This window comes from Ascidiella aspersa, chromosome 5, assembly GCF_963924565.1.
Source record: "Ascidiella aspersa chromosome 5, kaAscAspe10.2, whole genome shotgun sequence".
In the NCBI taxonomy this organism is placed as follows: Eukaryota; Metazoa; Chordata; class Ascidiacea; order Phlebobranchia; family Ascidiidae; genus Ascidiella; species Ascidiella aspersa.
In genome coordinates this window covers 22,494,004-22,500,003 of record NC_139451.1, presented here as the reverse complement: position 1 = coordinate 22,500,003, position 6,000 = coordinate 22,494,004, and positions in this window count along the sequence as shown.

Below are 6,000 nucleotides of genomic sequence, written 5' to 3'. Positions count from 1 at the left end.
GTGTGATCCCGACAAACGCTCCTCCGGTGTGAGTTTTTCAAATAAATCCCTGCGTTGCTGTACCGCTGTTTGAGCCTGTAGAGAATTTTCTAGTTTAGTTCGGAATATCCCTGTAACTCGCCTACGCTTTATGCATCCAATTTCATGATTACGTTTTCCTGTAATGCTAACTTTTGCAACAACCTGGTCAATATAAGAATGAAATGTAATTAAAATACTTATCAAACAATCACAACAATTTTTATGCCCACAGTACAACTTTATGCTACCCTCCTTATAAAACTGGTCAGAGTTTTTTATATGTGCCACTCCATCCCTCCCGACTAAATAATGGCTTGAAATGTTTGGTACACAGCACGAGTAAATTTCCCTTAACCTTTTTAAAACAACTTCTCTATAGTAATCGCTGCCAAAATTATGTTCTGATCTATTTTTAATCATCCTCTTCCACTCATCAAGTGTTATAATAAACTGATCTGTTATGTTTACTTTTTTAGTAAGTTTAAATGATTTTAAGGTCGCTTGAGGAATTTGAGCCAAGTCACATAATGTTTCATCATTTATCCAAGATGGTGATGTAATATTGTCATTATTAATGGAACCAGTGGAAGAGGTGGATGTAATATCAAAAGATAAAATGGATTCATTATCAATTTGTTTGGGGCTCATGGATAATACCTGATTAGCACTTACTGGAACTTGTTTGTCAGGATCACAAATTTCTGTTACCTCCACATTGTTTACTTTGTCATGCCCATTTAAAAATGTCAAAGTATCATTTGGGGTCTGAAAACCATGAATAGGTGGGTGATAATAAACTCTACCTGGAGTTGCATCATTAGAAACTTTTCCCTCGCACACCAAATCTAAATATTGCCACTTTGACTCAGGATAACTACCTGGTGAAGAGTGTTTAAAAATACATGGTGGATGAAACCAGTTCTCACAGGTTGAGCATTCAACCAGGAGGTCACCCTCTTTATAAGGCTTTTGGCATAAACAATACAATAAATCATCATTTTCAAATATACCATCATTATTGCAAATCTCAATTACATCCTCAGAAAAATCAACTAATTCATCAACACATTCAATAATTTTAGTAGGAAACTCAACACTGCAACCATCATTTTTATTCACATATGGTGCGTAATCATTACCTTCACAAAATTCCCTATCTACTGAGTTACCATCACTCAACATTTCATGTACACGGTCAGAATTGCTTAAACCAGGGTCAACTGCTGTTGTTGGATGTGAAAGAACATTATCCTGATTTTTATAATTTAACATCTTGTCGTGACAGACAAGCTCCAAGGTATGCCATTTAGATTCGGAATATTGGCTTGGTGAGGAATTTTTAAAAATACAGGGAGGGTGAAACCAGTCTTTACAAGTGGAGCATTCTACCATTAGATCATGCTTTTTCCAGGGTTTTTTACAAATGCAATATAATACTCCTTTATTTCCACATGGAGAAAACCTACCATCTTCAAAACCGAAACAAGTGTTATGTAAAGAGTTATATTTTGTGATAACATTTTGCCGAAATACTATGTCTGATGTCCACTTATGCATTACTCGTTTTGTGTTTTTCATATTTGGTTGTATTGAAATACTTTTTAAATATTTTACAACAATTCCGTACGGAAGGTTTTCAGGAATGGAGTCCAACAATGTTGCAAGAGATATTATAGCTTTTGTGGATAAATTACATTTTTTGCGATGTAGTGATGCCGGATGGTCATTACAATTTTGTTTTCTGTCAATTTTGTTTATAAGTTGAGTGAGAGTATTTTTATTATTTTCATATAGGCTTAAAATGCGCTTTAGTCGTGCTTGGTAAGATAAGTGCCGAAACCAGTAATTTTTGGCCAAAAAATGTTTTGCTAACTCTTTGTTGAGACATTTTGAACCCTGAGAATGTAAGAATGAGGCAAGTAAGCCTATTTGGTCTTCAAGTTTTATATTTGGACTGCCTCCAACTCTTAATTTAAAGCCTCGAATCTGCTTTTTTATAATTTTTCTTTTATTTTTATAACAAAAATATGGAACAGAAAGAGACTTCGGGCCCTTACCAAGACCCTTGGCCGAAGAAGGAGGGATAGAAAGAGGCTTCGGGCCCTCACCAAGACCCTTAGCCGAAGAAGGAGGAGGGACAGAAAGAGGCTTCGGGCCCTCACCAAGACCCTTGGCCGAAGAAGGAGGAGGGACAGAAAGAGGCTTCGGGCCCTCACCAAGACCCTTAGCCGAAGTAGAAGAAGGGACAGAAAGAGGCTTCGGGCACTCACCAAGACCCTTAGCCGAAGAAGAAGGGACAGAAAGAGGCTTCGGGCCCTCACCAAGACCCTTAGCCGAAGAAGGAGGAGGGACAGAAAAAGGCTTCGGGCCCTCACCAAGACCCTTGGCCGAAGAAGGAGGAGGGACAGAAAGAGGCTTCGGGCCCTTACCAAGACCCTTAGCCGAAGAAGAAGAGACAGAAAGAGGCTTCGGGCCCTCACCAAGACCCTTAGCCGAAGAAGGAGGAGGGACAGAAAAAGGCTTCGGGCCCTCACCAAGACCCTTGGCCGAAGAAGGAGGAGGGACAGAAAGAGGCTTCGGGCCCTTACCAAGACCCTTAGCCGAAGAAGAAGAGACAGAAAGAGGCTTCGGGCCCTCACCAAGACCCTTAGCCGAAGAAGAAGGAGAGACAGAAAGAGGCTTCGGGCCCTCACCAAGACCCTTAGCCGAAGAAGAAGGAGGGACAGAAAGAGGCTTCGGGCCCTCACCAAGACCCTTAGCCGAAGAAGGAGTGACAGAAAGAGGCAAGTGGCGATCACTCTCCCGCCCGGTTCGAGAAGGCAACGCCACGCATCCAAAGGAGTACAGTGGGCGATACGAGCGCTTGGACCGCTTGCTGCTGCGAGGTGGCTCAGGCAAAGGATGGCAAGCAGCCGATGTTGTAGCACCATCTAGGAACATTAGAATAAGTAAGTAAAATGTAAATTCACGGTAAAATATTAGCTAACTTTTATTCGAGGCCTAACTTTGTCGTAATTACGTGGTAGACCCTTGCGATTTTGCAATGATGTGCGGTTGCTAAAATTCGACATACCAGAGTTTATCGGTTTGCTTATTTCGCTTTTAACCCATATTCTTATCTAATCCAAAACAAAAAGCCCTGTCCTGTAGGAAACATAAACAACAGACTATATACAACATAAAATTTTAGTACAAAATAACATTCTTTGTTTTGCTTTGTAGTTAACGGTTTAAACTATTCATTATAAATGGCCTACACACCATCGCTCGTGTGACGAACTTCTTCTCTCTCCTGGACCACACGAGCCTGGATGAGGGCGCCCATGTGGTCCTCGATGCTGGTCATGTACCTCCGTAGACCAGCATCAGAGAGATGCACATCATCACTCCACATCTCCCTCTCCTCGCCGATGTCGAAGTGAAGAAACGAAAGTTTCTCACGACGAGCAACGTTCCAAAGAACGCTGTTGGCCTCATCGACGTGCGCAGCATGGGGACCGGTCTGCGGGAGGATCTCGGCGAGCACGATCTAAAAATAAATATTTTCATAGGTTTAAATATTGTTGCGCCAATTGAAATAAAACTAATAAACAAAATAAAACAACAAAGAATTAAGGTTAAGCATCTGTATATTAACGACAATAATTGATGTTTGACGGTGGAGAGCAGTAAAATTATTTTTTTTTATTCTCGTTACACAAATATCAAATGCAACCAACGTGAGTGTATTGCTGGCGACTATTACGCTGTAACTAATATTCTTTTACTGTTTTGAACTTATAAAAGATGAGTTGCTGTATGATATCATTTTTATAAATTTTGTTATTTAGAATGATTATAAAAACGACTAAAATGGACTATTACGGTTGACTCTAAGCTGGCTACCTCGGAACCTGGATACCACTCCCGACATACATCGATGATGTTCTTACACTTGGCACCGATGTCGTTGTCCCACCACCTCCTGAAGTCGTTGGTGCCAAGTGCAAGAACGATGTAGCTCACGTTCTCGAACCGCGTCCCATCAGCCAGCTCGATCGCACCATGGTCGATCTCCCCGCCTGGGATCGAAATCGCAGACAGAGAGAACACCTCGCTCGCGCACTTCACCACCTTGAAATACATTAAGATGAAAGTTACATGTTTTCATTGTTCATGAGTTGTAAAAAAATATCGTTTATATGGTCTGTGTGTAAAAGTCCTTTTTGAAAAACAGTGTTTATACATTATTATTAATATTAGGACATTTGAAAATGCGCAATTAAAATTAAGCTTGCAAATTAACATAAGCCAGTAAAGTAAACAAAGTACATTAATGCCAATAAAGGAAGCAAAAGTACATTATACCTGACCAAACGAATACATATATATAAATTGGCTTATTTATCATTCTAGGCAGATGTTGGAATTTTTTACATTAAGTAGAATTTCGCCTTTTCTACGTGAAGAGGTTTTTATGCCTTTGAAATCCACACGGTATTATAATTAGTATATTCTGGTCTGTTTTGTCATAGCTAAGCATTGAACAAAAACGTTTGTATGTGTTTAATTAATATTTTAAAGGGTTACTTGTAAGTGATGGTTCGGATCCAAATTCAATGTAGATAGCCTAATAAAGTTGCGAAACTTTAAATACGCTTGTTAAACTGTACAATTTGTTCAAATGCAACAATAATTTAGCCTATTTTATAACTGCTTATGATGCTTACTAGTAATGCCGGGAAACCTTTATTGAAAATTTTACAATGATTAAACTTTCCGAAGAAGTTATTAATTTGCCAAGACATCTTAATACTAGCCAAAAACATGTATAGAGCGAAAGTTTTTAATCTCTCTATATCACTGCGATTATCAAAAGTGTTTTGGATCTAATAACTCGCCTATTAATGCAATTGTCTAAAACAAACCTTTTCTAAGTTTATTTTACCTGCGGATAAACGATGTTCCGGCCATTGCTGTCCGTCACCAGAAGCACCGAAGGCAGTCTGGACGGCTCTGGGCGAAGGTAGGCCGTCTGCTTCCCGCTCACACCGAGAGTGTACTTCTTCGTCCTCGTCCGATACCCTCGAACCCTCTCCTTGCGTCGAAACATCTATTTCCTCTCTGTAAAACTTACTTAAAAACTTTCGTCAACTCGTTTATAAACAAGCAATAAACAAGTAAAATGCCAGTCACAAGCCCACACTCCCTGAATCAGGTATGAAAACTTAAGCTGTGTTTTAAACCTGTATAGGTCAATAAAATGTAAGTCGATGCAATCAACCCTTGCCAATAATCACACTTTTGCTTTTCAGTAAGTCGCAGTTGGAAATAAGCAGATTAAAAATCTTAAGCTGAAAGCAAAAAACATTATTCTAAACATCGAAAAAGTGATTTAAAAAAAGCTAAACTCAAGGATGGTAATACATCAACCATTCGAATATGTTAACAGGCACGTATATTTTTTATACCGGTACGACACATGGTACTGTATATGTGTACTAGGCGAATTGCATTTGCAAGTCACACACATCTTAACAAGATCTGTTTAAACGTTTTAAACAGTATCCTGCAGTGGTAATTTTTTTATCAGTATTAGTCAACTTCAATCAACCTTATTCAATGAAAAGCATTTTAAACAGCTTTGATCAAATTAGGCCAAACGCTATAGTTTAATGTTTTATGTCTACCATATAAAAAGTGTGTTTGGATAATGCCTAAACTTGCAGTAATAACACTAAACCTTTCCTACATTTTTTTACATTCACATAGGGCATTTAATGTTGGATACAAAAATTTACCGAACTTTAAGTACCCTGCCAAAAATGCTTCAATTGACATCAACATATAACAAATTTACGGTAACATGTAGCTGTGTTAATTTAGTTTGAGGACGTGAAACTAATTTCTAAATCTGTAATATTTAACTTATTAAACAGCTTCTTGTGTTTTGCTGCATTTTGATTAAGTCAGATTAACTATGATAAAACTGCTAAGCGT